Source organism: Amphibalanus amphitrite, unplaced genomic scaffold (assembly GCF_019059575.1).
Source record: "Amphibalanus amphitrite isolate SeventyFive unplaced genomic scaffold, NRLGWU_Aamphi_draft 001180F_arrow, whole genome shotgun sequence".
Lineage (NCBI taxonomy): Eukaryota > Metazoa > Arthropoda > Thecostraca > Balanomorpha > Balanidae > Amphibalanus > Amphibalanus amphitrite.
This window is the reverse complement of record NW_024882674.1, coordinates 115,657-131,638: the sequence shown is the minus strand read 5'-3', so window position 1 is coordinate 131,638 and position 15,982 is coordinate 115,657.

Genomic DNA, 15,982 nt, shown 5'->3' with positions numbered 1-15,982 from the left:
TGGGTGGTAATTAAATTGATTAATTGAATGTGATCATTCGTCCAGTCACCCATTCCTATATCACTGGCCTCCCCATTAAGAAAATTGCCCACTTAATTCGTATTAGCGTTGCGATAGTTTAGTTGCCCTCGAGGGTTGCTAGCTCGACTGCCGTAACCGAATTCTACGCAATTCCTATCGGCCTTATTTTAAGATTCATCCTTCACCATTCTCACACCCTTGTTCGCGTTACATTCACCTTTCATGCATTCACCCAAATTTAATTCGTAGCCCTCGAAATTCCCTCCGATAGTGTTAGGCGTCGGATCAACAACGATCTCCCCGGCGAGATAAATGTCTCTTTCCGAAATCCATATGCATGCTCCGCTAACCGGCGACAAAGATACTTACCGCAGGGCCGTCCAGAATAATTGCACAAATATCCACCCTACTAATTTATGGAATTCACTACACGTCCGATAGACTTATGGTACACAAATACACGATTTATATCCGACTTATCTCTCTACCGGGAGAGATTACCTATGCCCTCTTCCGGTCCGCGTGTAACATTCCCGTTCACGACCCAGGGACCACAGTTCATATCCTGGAACTATCCTTAAACCATGGGATTTACTATTCAAGGCCTTACGTGTCCTGGAGTACATTCTTCCCTCCCCTGAGGCTGTCCAGTACCGATTAGAGTACCTTTACGAAATAAGTATGAGGACTTATTCGGGACACTACGGCTCGCTTTATCCGCCCTTTGGGTGACTCACCCCTGACCTTCGGCCTCTTACCTTTGGCATAACTTACTCTCCACTGCATACTGTGCCAATCTTCCCCCTCTCCCCTGCCGTAGGAACCTCTCACTGCCTTCTCACCCAGTGTTACCTAAGCGGGAAAATTAACAGTGGCCGGTACCACTGGCGGAAAACGTGCATATGCCCTGCGTACGTGACGGCGTGTCCCTCTTATTATTCCGGTCTGGACGTGGGTTTAGAGAAGTGCATCTGTGTCTCATACGGTCATGCTGGTAAACGTTACGCCATAGGAGACGGGCAAACAAGCCGTCTGCGCCTCACAATGCCCTGTGCCAATATTGGTGGAGTAATTATTGGCGCTAACTCGTAAGAACGCGAATAACAGAAACGCATTATTTATCCAACCTAATCGTAATCTCAAGTCCTAATTGCTGCTGCACGCATGAACCTAATCACTAGTTCTCGTATACACTCCTAGCAGACCTTGAACCGCTCTTGATTTAATCAGATGATCTAGAACCAATTAGTACGCACCGATCTGTCGTCTGGTTGTGATCCACCGTATCATAGTGAATTGCTGAATGCTCAAACGGAAATGACTCCTTGAAACTCGTTCGATAGCTTCTGATGGGCTACTAGTTATCTATACAATTTATCTTTATAGAGTGCCAGAATATTGTCATAGGGGTCCCTAGCTTTTCATAGAAAATATAATTTAAATCATATTATCAACAGTAAACAATGCATATGAGGAGAACTGCAGTCCTAGATATTACATAGCATTTCGTATTTGAAATTATGTCTTAACCTTTAACCCGCGCCCGGCTGGGGGTCCTGGATTTCCACGCCCTTTCTGTGCGGACAGTGAGAAATGATTGGGGAGGGTGGACCTGGGGACGGGTGGGAGGAGGAAGGGAATAATGACAAGGGAGGGAAGCGTGCGGCAGCGCTCTGCTCAGCTGCGCGTCACCGGGCCGACCGTGCCGAAAAGATACTACGTTAGATGGTCAAGATGTAGCGTGCTACAATACCCACATTGTTTGATGGATCATGATGAAACTTCCCATGCATGTTGGGGCAAGCATTGGCTATCGTGTGGTGCAAGAAAATTGACCGGGTCAGGTCAGGTCACGGAGCTATGACGTCACAAGAGGAACAGCGTCCGGTACTATTTTTGAAAAGCGCCTGAACCACTATTTTGCTAATTCTTGTCACCTCAATGGGAATATGCAGCAATATTAGCTTCTATAGGGAGCAAATGGACCTCCCAAATCCAAAAATACAATCAGATTTCAAAAATTTAAATTTTGATTTTTCGAATTTCTGCCGCCGACTGTGACCTTGCCGATTCCGGCGCTCCCAACGCGCCATTTTTAGAGCTAGGGAAACGAAATACATACCAAACGATAGAGAATTGATCAAGGAACACGATAGTGAAGGTTTCAAGTCGATATCTCTTACCGTTTTGCCGTAATCGCCGCGGAAAGTTGAAAAAGTTTGATTTTTTCGGAAAATTTGACCTTTGACCGGTCATAAGTAGGTCAAATGTTGACCTAGGACCAAAAAATATACCACCAATCGCGAGATCTCGTTGAGAGCAATCCGTTGGTTTTTTCCGCTAAGCTCTACGACCTTCCGTTTCGAAACGCCAGGGGGGGGTCGTAACAACCCCCCCCCCCTGGTCGTTCGTGTTATGAGAAATGGCCTGGTCGTGCGAGGGTTAACAGCTCGTCGCTCTGTTCAGCATTTCCCAATTCCCATACTACATAGTACTTCAGAATAAATCACTTCTAAATTACTTTTTGAAGCCGTCGCCTTGACATTACCGAAAACACACAAAAGCGCTTCGAAATCTCGACCTAATCCTAATGCAGTATTGTAAGATGGCGACGATGGCATTCGTCCACATTATTAAACATTCCTGAAAGTTTCAGCAGCAAGCCCGGCCGACGCCGCAGGGTTTAACGGGCACGTGATATGGTAATCGGCGATCCGGACGGGAATTAAAGTGGGCCCAGGGTTTGTGCCGGGTAACGCGATATGTCGCCGACACGTCAGGTCGACTCAGGTGCCAGCTCTGTCGGCGTCTAACCACGTCGGCGGCCGGGCGAATCGCCCTAACACGCCCGCGGCGGCCGTTAGCACGCAGCGACGCGCGCGACACTGCACCAAATTAGAGCCGGCTCGATGTCTGCGCTCACCGTGATCCATCACGACAAATTGCTTTCTCATCAAATGACCTGGCCGCGATCGAGCGCGCGTCGACGCGTCGCCGGACCAGCCGTCACACAGCGGTGTCGTCGCTGGCGACGGCGGCAGTGCGGTCTGAATGGGGTCCGCTGCGGGTCAGCGCCGCTGGACGGTCTGTCTGTTGACGGCCTGTTTGTCGGTGCTGGAGGTCTGTTTGTCAGATCAATCATCACGCGGTGGTAGCGGCCGTCTGCTGTTACCGGACGCGGAGGACACCGGCCATACGGCTCCCACGTGACTCGCGCCTGGGCGGACCCCATGATGAACCGTGCTACGGCGGAATATTCACCCGACGGTCACGTGCCTTCCCTGGTGAACACTCGAGCAAATGCTGCGCAAAAGACCTTGCTCTCTCTCTCTCTCTCTCTCTCTCTCTCTCTCTCTCTCTCTCTCTCTCTCTCTCTCTCTCTCTCTCTCTCTCTCTTCTTGCGTTACCTGGGATTGAAACCAATACATCGAAACTCCGGAGTGCATTTAACAAGAGGTAAGTGACTGCAGAACCAGCGGTAAGCATGTTTTTCGGTGAGCATAATGACGTCGAACAGATGATACATACACCTTTTTACATAGATGCACAGTGCACACAAACAAACACCACATTACAACAGAATCATCATCATGCGGCAGCGGCAGCACACCTCCCTCACACTTGACCTGCCGAACCATAACACGGCTCAATGGTGGCCGGCCCGCCGGGATGTGCTCTTTTATGGCGCCAAGTTTCGCTGAAAGATAGCTCTCAAGACGCTCGTATTCCCGCTTCTCGTGCATAACTTTGCTGAAAATACTGACCAGAAGGAAGAAGTTGGGTGTTGCCGTTAAATATAAATTCAAAGGCCCAAGACTAAATTCAAAGACAGCGACACTTCAGATAATTGGCTTGTGATTAGGCACTTATAGTGCCTTGGCACTTCGTAAATGTGGCTAGGTAATTGTTTTGTTTATGTCAATACTACCAATTGTCATATATGCTGCAAAGCAGCTCATTCCTGTGATTATGACAACTTTGACCCTACTATGAACGTCAGATATCAATAAGAAATGACTAAGCATAGAAATGGCTCTACATCATCCCTCATTGTAGTTTCCCAAATCTGCTATCCGCCAGTTTCCTCCCAGTCACGGCGACACCTCAGATCTAGACCAGTCTCTGACTGAGGCCATCAGTCTCCGTCAGTCTCAGTCGGACTGTCAGCTTCTGCCCCAGGTCTGCCGGGCTCCGTCACAAACAAATGCCGCCATCCGTCCCTGCGCCGCCGACGGACCGGCGATAAGCAGAACCGTTTGCGCGCCGCTGCCTCCGTAACCGCTACCGCTGCCGCCGCTGTCCCCGCCGCTGCCGCCGCGCCGCCCCACCGCCGCACCGCCACCGCCGCAGTAAAGCTGGCTACTGAGCCGGGCATCTCAAGTATGCAAATGACCTGGCAAAAACGGCGAACAAAAGACAGATAAGAATAGGCGTGGCGCGGCGCTGTCAAATGCGCGCCGGCGAGCGTCTAATGGTGGGCGGCGGCAGCGAGCCACGGCTGTGAACCGCCGCCGCCCCCGCCCCCGCCCGAGCACGGCGCCGCGGCTGTAACGTCCTGATGGGTCTCATCAACTGAAGGGTCTGTTCAGCGCGGCGTGTGTCCTGAATGGCGGCCCTGCTCGCGGGACGGCCGGTGTCTGATGACTTGGCGCCGCGGCGGCGGGCTCCGCTCCTCACTGGTGCCGCCAGTGGAGGTGAACTGTCCCCCGGGAGACCCGCCGGGTGATGACGGCTAAACAGAAAGGCATCTAACCTCCGGCCGGTAGACGGTGAGGACAAAGAATGAAGACCGGGAGCACTGCCGACCAGACAGGAGATTGAAGATGGCGCCAGGATTAGAGTCTCTGGCGAGCGACTCTGGAATTGAACTCTGTCTCCACCGAGAAGTATGGCCGATGATGATCAGACTAGACCATGTAGAACCAGTTCAGGCCAAGCCAGTGTAGCCTGAAACTAAAAGAAACAATTACTTTGCACGCTGAATGGATCACGGGCCACGTAATCCTTACTTGGTCATGGTGGCCCAAGCACAGGACTCGGACAATTAAATGTGATTTAAAGTGACACAGAATGTTATGTTAGACAACTCTCTAATGTTAGACAACTAAGAGACCCCAAGGTAAAATTTGTTTAGGCGTGCATGCTTACTCAGTACACACAAATGGTGTTTCCGGGAGGTGAATATCCATTAAGTCCGCACTAATGGGTGGAAAACCACTGCTGAGGCAGCCCGCTGCACGCCGCCCATATTAGAGGTAATCGCCCTCGGTGGTCGGCAGTGCCCGGTTATGGCGGCTCTTCATCATGTTTAGGAAGTGCACGGCCATAGTTCAAAGTTGAGGTGCGCCAATGGGATGAGGCCTGCCGAGAGAGAGAGAGAGAGAGAGAGAGAGAGAGAGAGAGAGAGAGAGAGAGAGAGAGGGAGATGGAGGAAGAGAGGAAAGAAGCCACGGCCCCACCCTGGCCGACGGCAGATAAGACAAAAGTTGTTCCCAACTACCCGAGACATTTCCCTCGCTGAAGTTTGACCATATTATAAGCCGCTGGCAATGGTTTCTTTTCAGGATATCGAGCTAAGGAGTCATACGGAAGTCTATTCTGCCGAACTTTTGGTCAAACCCTGCCGGTAGTTTGATCCGATAACACGTCATTTGCTTTAACAGAACTGATTTCACGGCAAGAAGTTCGCGAAGCCTGAAGACGTTCGTTTCGTGGCATGTGCTCTCCGCGAAACTCGCTGTGTTCCGCGGCTGGTTTTCTCTCGACCTTGCCTGGACGAACTCGTTTCTTCTGGGAGATGGACAGGAAAGGAGAGAGAGAGAGAGAGAGAGAGAGAGAGAGAGAGAGAGAGAGAGAGAGAGAGAGAGAGAGAGAGAGAGAGAGAGAGAGAGAGAGAGAGAGAGAGAGAGAGAGCTCACGCTGATGTAGGACTCACATGGCCTGCCACCGGAAAGAACAGTCGGAAGAAAGTTGCAGAGGAGGGGAAGGGAGGGGTGATGCACCGAGAGGTCAGCTCTGACCTGCCATCCGACCGGTAAGGACTGCGGGCTGACCTCTGACCTGACCTACCGGTGCGCCTCGGCCGCGGTCAGCGACCCCCAGCGGGCTATCCCGTTCACCCGGCAACTGCGGCGCCTGGCCGTGGCCTGGCCCGGTCTGTCGGCCGCAGCCGCCGCAGTAAAACGGCCCAGCGAGTCTGCAGCCGCCGCGCCGGTCGGCCATCCGGGCCTATCTACCCAGCTAATCAGCCAGACCAGACCCGCCGACAGACAAAGGGTAGCCGGACCGGAAACTGGGCCCGCCGCCCCTCCCGGCATCCGGCCAGGCGCGGGTGTGTAAGTGTGGCGACGGGCACAATCTCAACAAAGCCTGCGGCCAAACGGCAGCAGCCGCCCGCGCCCTGCATTAGCCACCATTGCACTGTGACCGGTGCGGATCAGTTATCCGGGGTCAATTCCGGGCCAGGGCGCGTTAATCTCTTCCTCTATGGTTATTGGTTGCTTAGAATAGCTTTGGAAGTCTGGTCCTCATTGACCGAAAGGACAGAGTGACTTCAAGCAGCCGTCACATGTTCTTATCGGACTCGTGAGGCCGCTCAGACCGGTTTGTCTGCACCAATGACCGTATCGAGTCACGACGCATATAGCCGGTCGTAGTGGCGCCGTGCGTCTGTATTGAGCGCCGCCGAGGAGCACCGTTCGGCGCTGCTCAGTGATCCGCGGCCGTCCGATCGGCGGCCTGTTTGCTATGGAGGCCGACCGCCGACACCAAGCCCCTCTGACACCCCGGCCGACGCACCAATTTATGCCTGAAATCGAGGTTCACGAACGCAAGAATTTATCAGCTCCGAGCAGCGGCCGGCGCTGCATTGGTATTGGGGGCGGCACGGCGGCGGCAAGAGGCGGACAGACCGGGCGGGCGGCTGGAGCGGGGCTATGGAGGCGGCGCGGCGGCGGGAGGCCTGTTTTGCCGGCGGCCAGTGCTCCGATAGCGGCGGCTGGAGCGCCGCCAACAGCAGCTCCGCGGGCGACAGGCGGCCGCGACCGTCGCTGACATATCGTCGCGCCCGTTTGTCGCAAAGAGCGGCGTCGGCCGGCCGACTGGCCCCGTCCGTCACTGGCGACGCCGCTCGCCGCTGCACGCCCCCGCCCCTGTCCCACCCCCGTCGGCCCGGCCGTAGCCACCGTCTCTGCACGCCCCCGCTCCCCCTGCCGTCGTTCCCATCGGCCCGCCTCTAGCCGCCGTCAGCAGACACGGGCCTGCTGAAGAGTGACGGTAACGCCTGTCAAATAAAGGCCAGGCCACGGGTCGAGGCCGCGCCCCCCGCACCACCCCATGGCCATGCTCTCCAGTTGGACAGAGTTCTGGTAGCCGTCCCTCCCCGTGTGGGCCGCAGTCAGGGGTGAGTAACTCGGCCGGCCGCCGCGAGCCGCTGCGTCTGGCGGCAGCTGTCCCGACCGGTGTCCGATCCGGACACCAGACACGGTCGGCAGCCGCCGGCGATACCGGGAACGGCGCGGCTCGCTGCACCGTGAACCGCCCGCCATGGCGCACCGGCCGCCCAGCCGCCGCCCTGCCCGGCGCGCGGCTCGGTCGAACGGACGGGTCCCTGGACTGGCGGCGGCGGCCGGCAAGGGCGCGCGCCGGCCATTAGCTGATGGCGGCCGATCCCAGCGGAGCGGCTCCGGCCGTATCCGCAGCTCCGTCCCGGCCGGACACCGGACCCTACTCGCTCCCTTTCTCGCTCTCCTCTCACTCTGCCTTTCTGTTCTCTATCTACCCTCTCCGACTCCCCATTCTCTCTCCAACCTTTTTAATCTTTTCCTTTTTGCGTTTTCCTTATCCTTTCTGCCTCTCTATTATCTCGATAATCTTTTCATCATCTCTATCATCTCATCTCTCTATCCATCTATCTCTCATCCTTCCATATCCCCTCCCCTTCCCTCTCTCTCTGTCTTTTTATTCTCCATCCCCATATCTCTCCACATAGCTGCAGAACTCACCAGTTCTCTTGGCTCTTTCACATATTGTTCCAAACACTTATTTCAAAACAGATCTGGAAACCATCGTTATCATTATTGTATATTATTCAATATTCTAAATTTGTGCATGGAAAATTCGATCATTCAACGTTCACTGGGGCTTGAGGTAAATAAACATAGAAATATTTCAGTAGGAAACTGCCACTAAAGAAAATGACACCGTCAAGCTACCGGTTTCGACACCGTCATTCAGTAAAACCTCGAGTTATGGAAGCAATAGCACACCGGAACTGCACTGCAGCATAAATATGAACGTCATGGTGCACCACCTTCAGGTCCGCTCGTAAATGTTAATAATTAACATCACATTGAAGTAAGTGAATAGTGGCTGCTAGTCCGGGGCGGAGACTGCCCGGAGTGACCTGGACCTACCGCTCGCGCTGCGTGGGCCGGCCGGGCCGCGCCGGGCCGCTCCATGGGAGCACATTGCTGCCGCCGCCGGCCGCTATTTGGTGCGGAGAGAGGACCGTCAGGAGAACGTGACATGCCTACGGACCGACTATTGTTGCAAATAGCCGAGAACACGGCACTTCATTCCCCGAGCAGTGCAATGGGCAGAGGTCCCAAGAGTGATATGGCGACTACCCAGGGTTCTACTGTGTCGGTGGAATCCACAAGTCAGCAGTCCTCTCCCTCTCCTCTCCTCTTTCTATCCCGTTCATTTCCTCTCTGCTCTCCCTGACCTCATCAGGAGTCCACAATGAACGACAAACAAGCCGAAACTGTCCGGTCCGGCCATTTCTGAATAGTTCGCCCGTCGCTGGGAAGTGTTACGCTCAAAGTTGCGTACGGCTGACCCAAATGGCCAGATCCCGCGTTGGAGTGGCATTGTTATGGAGCTTGTTTTAGTGCTTTGGCGGAGAGGCACGTCTCGTTTCTCGGTACTGGAATGGCTGTGGGAGTGCAACAAGTAAGAAGTGATTTATCACTCTGTAACTTTACAAATTTGCCTGTGTTAGTAGTGTTTCATAACATTTCAAGTTAATGCATAGGATTTTAAAATTTATACAGACCTATGGACTAAAAAGGGCGTTAGAAATCGTTCAATGTAAAAAAAAAAACTTATAGTAAGGCGCCAGCCCCAAAAGAAGTCGCTGTCGGCTACCAACTGCACTTTTACGACGGCATCTGGTAATCATTCTGGGTCGTATACTATCTTTCCCGGTAATCTCAGCTTTAGGAAGTTTCATGGCGCACCATAAAACACACTGTCCAGAGTGAATACTCTGCTGCAGCGGAGTGATTTTCCATTTCACTTACGGTGCGATGAAGATATTTCCTGTTTGCCAGTCAGCCCGGCACCTTTTTATAGCGTTCTGATGGTGATCTGGGAGGTCGGCCAGTCCTGGGAGATCCGTGATTGGTCTGAGCACTCAGATCCGTCTGCAGTCCCACAGCTTGGTTCGGTAAGTCCCGCGCCATCACTACACAGTTGAAAACACCCCCACCAATTTAGTGAGGCGCGCAGCGAGCGGCGGCGCGGCGGTCGACTGTCTGGCCTGCAAGCAGACTGTGCCGCGCGACACAGAGGTGCTGCGGCACAGCCTACCTCCCAGGCAACAGCGCGATCCGCCGAGGCGCATTGCCAGCAAACCGCTCTGGAAGTTTGAACCAAACATGGCCAGTAGAAACAGCTTATGGCAATTTCTATTGCCTATGCTTGCTGCTAGATTCTCATAAATATTTGAGCAATAGCAATTGAGTTTAGGCTATTCTTAACATTGTTTTCACTATGCAAAATGCTGAAAATACGCATTTGGCAGAACATTTTATGCTGATTTCACAGAACCGTTTAGCATGTTGTCCATATGACGACAAATAAAATATTTACGTGCTGATCTTTGCGACACACATATACTATAGAGCCTAGTGCAGCGATCATTCATCTGTTTTTGGAGAAAAAAAAAACGCTACTGTATACATCATTTGTTTGTGATATCCGTCAAATAATTTGTGAGGCGCTCGTTCGCTGTTTAACGCAAAATTCATATGCTGGTCTGTGATGCGCTTATCTCTTGATTTGTGCGACATTCGTCTCTGCAATTGTGCGACATCGTGTGTCGATTTGTGCGCCATTTGTCTGTCGGCTGCGCGATGTGCGTCTGTCACAGACCGGAAGTGCATCTGCTGCCAGCAGCCGGAAGGACGCTGTCGCCGCCTTCCGCTATCCTGTCCCGGCATCCGGTGCGCACGTCATGGTGTCCACTCGCCGGTCCGGCCCAAAAAGCAAGGGGTGCTGAGAGCGTAGGGAGATGCTGTGAGGACTGAGTTCAGTGGTTCACAGACCGGCCAGATGGTTAGGTTTTTAATCAGGGAGATGTTGAAGTACAACATTTGAGAAAACGTGAAAGTTTTTGCACCACGTGTTTGCAAATCTGTACTAGAATTTCCAGGAGCACTGCATTGCAAGTTTTCTCTCAGTTGGAACAGAAGTAAATGTTTTGAGATCGAGGTAACTGAATAAAGTTATAGCGTAGTAAACCATTAGAAAATGTTGACGTATGTTCACTATTTAGCATTTTTTTCTTTATGATGCAACACAATTTTAGCCAATATAGCAGAATTTAGGGTGCTGAATTAACATTCAGAAAATGTAAATGATGCATTACCTTTTCATGGGCTAAACAAGCCCTCTTCCTCTCACAGTTTACAGAGTGTATTGATCACTTAAAGAGATTGCTAGGTTCAGGCTGTGAGGCTCTCGCCTCCCTCTCCTGGGCCGGGTCGATGATGGTGCCCGGTTCGCTCCGCCGGTGACCTAGTGACGGCGCTCTGCCTCCGGTGGGCCGGTTATCGGCTCTGTGATTCATGGCCAGGGCGGGTCAGGTTCCGGCAGGTCACCAGCCCGGGCGGGGGCGGGGGTGGGGGCGGGGGCGGGGGCGGACGTCGTTAGCGCGCGGCTAACGACACGCGGCCGCCAGTCAGCGCGGCAAATGAAGATGACTGGAGACCGCGGCAGCCGACGGTCGATGGTCCACCCAAGGCCCCGCTGAGGACCATCGGTTATCAGTGATCGTCTGTCAGTTCAGCAGACCAACAGACCAACGGTTACCGACTGTCGGACCTAGAGACCAATAGGCCGACAGTCTCCCATCAGACCAAACAGTGTCCCAACAGATCACCGGTCCTTTAGCAGTACGCAGTCGATCATAAAAATCACGAGGTGACAATCAATCCTAAATGATGTTTGAATAACTGATCGCTAATCCTTGAAACACACGAATAGCTGAGTATCACAACAATACAAATAAACCACCGAATGAGATCAGAGTTCTCGTGAAACATAACAGTATCACACAGCTCATGAATGTAAAATAAAACTTTGAATATATTTTGTGGCATTGTGAGCGAACTTTGCCTCTTTTTTATAGGTACGTGACCGTCTTTTGCATTTGAATCTAGCACATCAGTGAGTCCAAAGTCGGAATACACGGGGCCTGCTTTACCCACACGGTCTGATCCACAGTCACGTGCTCCAGTTAAACCACGTCCCTCAGCTCCAGTATACGTGCTCCAGTACCTCGCACGTGACCTACTAGTCACGTGTCTAAAATCCATCACACGGCGCCACTGAGAGTTTCGATAAGCCCAGCCCGTCCATCCTGCCAAGCCCAGCGGGTGCACAATACAAATCATGAGCATGGTTGTCCCATTCCGATCATAGCAACAAAAGTCTGTCAGTCGGCCGCTGGGGACAAACAGCAGGCTCTACACTGAAAACTTTTTTACCATTTCCTGAAGATTAAACCCGCCATAGCATGGTAGCTTGACACACAGACGTTTTTTACCACCTTCTAGATGGTAAATTTTACTCTTTCATGAAGAGTAAACTCGCCAGGGAGGGGTAACATGACACACAGACGTTTTTTACCATCTTCTGAATGGTAAACTCTTTTGATTTACTCTTCTCTAGAGTGTAACATTTTTTGGGTTACACTCTTTGAAAGGGTAAATCTTTAACGGAACCCTTTTCTAGGGAGTAACGCATCATCTACTCTGTGCTTTACCCTCCTACAGAGAGTATATTCTTCTGGCCTACCCTTTGTCATATGGTAATGTTTACTCTTTCCTTTAGTGTAAACCCCCCAGAGGATGGTCACAGACTCACAGACGCTTCCTTCAGAAGCTTCACGAAGCTTCTGTTAACCGGAGCTCACCAACTAAAAAAACATGCTTCAAGAGCAACAATGTATATTTGGCTTCCGTACAAACAATACGAGGGACACACCAGGCATGAACATTGTGAGACTCTTCAATTATTAATACGAATTTATACAAAGCGTTCAGCAATGCACAAGCGGTAAGTTAACACCCCGATACAACTTGAATGCAATTTGAATATGAATACAAGACATTCAGCGCCCTCATATTGAATAAGGCACAGCGCACAATATTTGAAATGAGCGACGGCGTTCCTGGGTGGTCGCCCGTCTGCGTGAGATAATGAGACTGGATCACTACAGTGCAAGGCTTTTTCAAAGTCACCAACACAATGCATAAATTTGTAGCATCACAACAAAATTAATGTACGTACTCACAGCACTAGGCCACGTGGCCGTGCACGGGGTCCTGTTAGTGTTGACCATGTCAAATTAGCACCACTCAACGGCACGCAATGCTCTAGCACATCAGTACTTACAATAAAATGTCCACAGAGGCTCTATGTATAGGCGATGAACAACACACAAGCACAATCACCAACGGCCACGCCGCGCGGCACCGACACTGCTCACATCAAGATACCTATAAGAAACAGGTAGATCCGATGTTTGAAAGTAAAGCCCCAGTCACAAATTTGACGCACCTGTGACATTTCCTGACACCCACGTGACTATTGTATTAACTTTTGTGTTTTGCGATGTTTTGACCTTATTTAAAGTACTGAAAGCTCAAAATGTATGATAAATGTTGTTTAAAGCAGCATTTTAATAATTATGTTTGTAAATTATCGATAAGCTGCTTATAGCAGGTCACGTGATTGCTACCATATTATGTGCTCAGAAAGCATCTTTTCAACTTCGATTTTGAACAATTTTTACCTCCTTTGAGGCCAAATGATGGACGGTTTGAGGCACACGATGAAATGCTGAATCTATTGATGCCAAAATTTGTTCGTTTTTTGCATTTTTAGACTAGTATATCCTGGCTCAAACTTTGACCAATTTGTGTGTAAACCCTATGGTGAAGGGAAAACTTCACGCCCAGCAGGCGTCCTTACAGTGCTACCAAATCGTGTTTGGTGGGGGTCGGCTCACATCCTCTCTCGGAGACCAACGGCCGAAAACTGACAGATGCGCGCGGCCTTCAAACCGCAAACGGCCGATCTCGTTTCTGATTGGCTGATTGATTAAATTTCAAATATCATCTTCACGAGGGTAAACAAGATCCACGCATGAAACGACTATCTGTACACGAGTCACGATACCCAGAAGGAAAGAGTTTTCGTGATGTTCTGGTTCGCGAGAGTAATATTGATATTTACATGGTAATAATACTCTTCGCTGGCGAATAAGTTCATATTAACCACGCACCGTTACTATGCACATAGGCGTAGGAACAGGGGGGGCCAGGTGGGCAAGTGCCCACCCACTTTTCGAGGTGGGGGGGCCAACCATGTGTTTTGGCCCACCCACTTTTTACTCGAGGCCCCTCGTCTTGATTTGAGAGGACGTCGTCACCTTCCCGAATAAACAAACTTGGTAAAAATAAGTTCCACGAATCCCCACGCACGGACTCCAAGGGGGCCGTGTTGGATCCAATGAGGCCCTCTGTTCATACTTGTCAGTCGAAGCCCCTGAGACTGATGGCCTGAGAGGCCCTAGTGGATCTGAGGAGGCCCCAATATCCACACTGGTCTGGGGAGGCCCCTGACACTGGCGGTCTGGGAGGCCCCTCTATCCACACTAGTCAGAGGTCTGAGACTGGTGGTCTGGGAGGCCCCTCCATCCACACTAGTCAGAATAGGCCCCTGACACTGGTGGTCTAGCCGAGGCCCCCTACCCTCACTAGGTCAGAGGAGGCCCCTCTATCCTCAATAGTCAGAAGAGGCCCCTGAGACTGATGGTCTGGGAGGCCTATCCATCTACACTGTAGTCAGAGGAGGCCCCTGAGACTGATGACCTGAGAGGCCCTTATAATCACACCAGGTAGAAGAGGCCCATGAGACTGATGGACTGAGAGGCCCCTCTATTCATACTGGCCACAGGAGACCCCCAAAACTTTCGGTCTGGAGGTCCCTCAATCCGGCACCAGTCAGAAGAGTCCCCTGAGACTGATGGCCTGGGAAGCCCTTATATTCACACTAGACAGAGGAGGCCCCGGAGACTGATGGCATGAGAGGCCCTCATATTCACACCAGTCAGAAGAAGCCCCCGAGGCTGATGGCTGTGAGGCCCTTCTGTTCATATAACTGGCCACTGGAGGCCCCTGAAACCGGTGGCCTGGGAGGGCCCTCTATCCACACTAGTCAGAAGAGGCCCCTGAGACCGATGGTCTGAGAGGCTCTTATATTCATACTGGCCACAAGAGGCCCCTGAGACTGATAGTCAGAGAGGTCCATTCCTAATGAATCTGAGGGGGCCCTCTATCCACATTTACACTTTTCTAGGGAGGCCCCCGAGACTGATGGTCTGAGAGGCCCTTTTATTTATACTGTCCACAGGAGCCCCCTGAGATTAGGTAATGGTCTGAGAGGCTCTTCTATTTACACTAACCAGAGGAGGCCCCTAGGATTGATGGTCTAACAGGCCCTTCTATTTATACTAGCCAGAGGAGGCCCATGAGACTGATGGTCCGAGAGGCCCTTCTATTCAAACTAGGCAGATGAGGCCCCTGAGAATGATAGTCCGAAGAGCCATGCGGCGGCCACTGGCCGTGGCCATATTTCGGCTCGGTAGACGGTAGGGCCCCACAGAGCTCATGAGAGCACCTCAAGGGCTCCTAAGTAGACACGCTTATCCCCATAAGGGTGCCACGCCGGCTTCTGAAGGCTCCTTGTAGGCATCTAAGGGCCCTTTCCGGCCTCTAACGGCTCCGCCCGCCTGTGATGGCTCCACACCAGTGTTTATGAGCGCCACACAGCGGCGCCTTTGAGGGTCATACTAGTGTCTCTTAGGGCCCTATATCGGTGGCTCTGGGGGCCCCACACCGGCGCCTCTGTGGGCCACCACACCTGTGCATCTCAAGGCTCTATAGGTACAGTCCACAGCAGAAGTAATGTGTGGTTACAGTCATGGGTATGTTCTGCTTCTGAAGCTTAGGAACGATTAGCCAGACTACAATGAAATTTTGAATATAGCTTATATGTATCATCACCCTTGTAGCTACAACTTTATCTATTGACATCTTCTTTTCAATCAGTCCGCATTTAAAAATCGTCGGTCAAAGCCACCCGTTGAGATTGGTAAAACCACACATTACTTTAGCGGTGGGCTGTACATCTGAAGGACCCACACCGACACCTCTGAGGGCCCCACACCAGTATCTCGGAGCTCTGAAGGCCCCACACCGGTGACTCTGAGGACTCACCGGCTCCTGAGAGCACCATGTTGATGTCTAACGGCTCCACAAGGTCACTGAAGGCACCACACAAGCTCTCACTGAGCTCTAATGTCCATGTACCGACCTCTGAGGGATTTAAGCCAGCGCATTCATAGCTTCACACCAGCAATTGTAAGGGCTTCACACTGAAGTATCTGAGGGTTCCACACCGGTGTCTCTAAGGGCCACATACCTGATACCGGCATCTCTTAGGGCCCCATACCGGCGTCTCCGAGGGCCCACATCTGGCGGGCACCCATCAGCGACTGAAGGTCCCACACTGTCGACTCCGAGAGCCCCATCTGCGTCTGGGAGCACCATGCCGTCTCTAAGAGCCACAGCGGCTCCTCCGTACGAAAGATGGGCGTCTGCATGCCAAA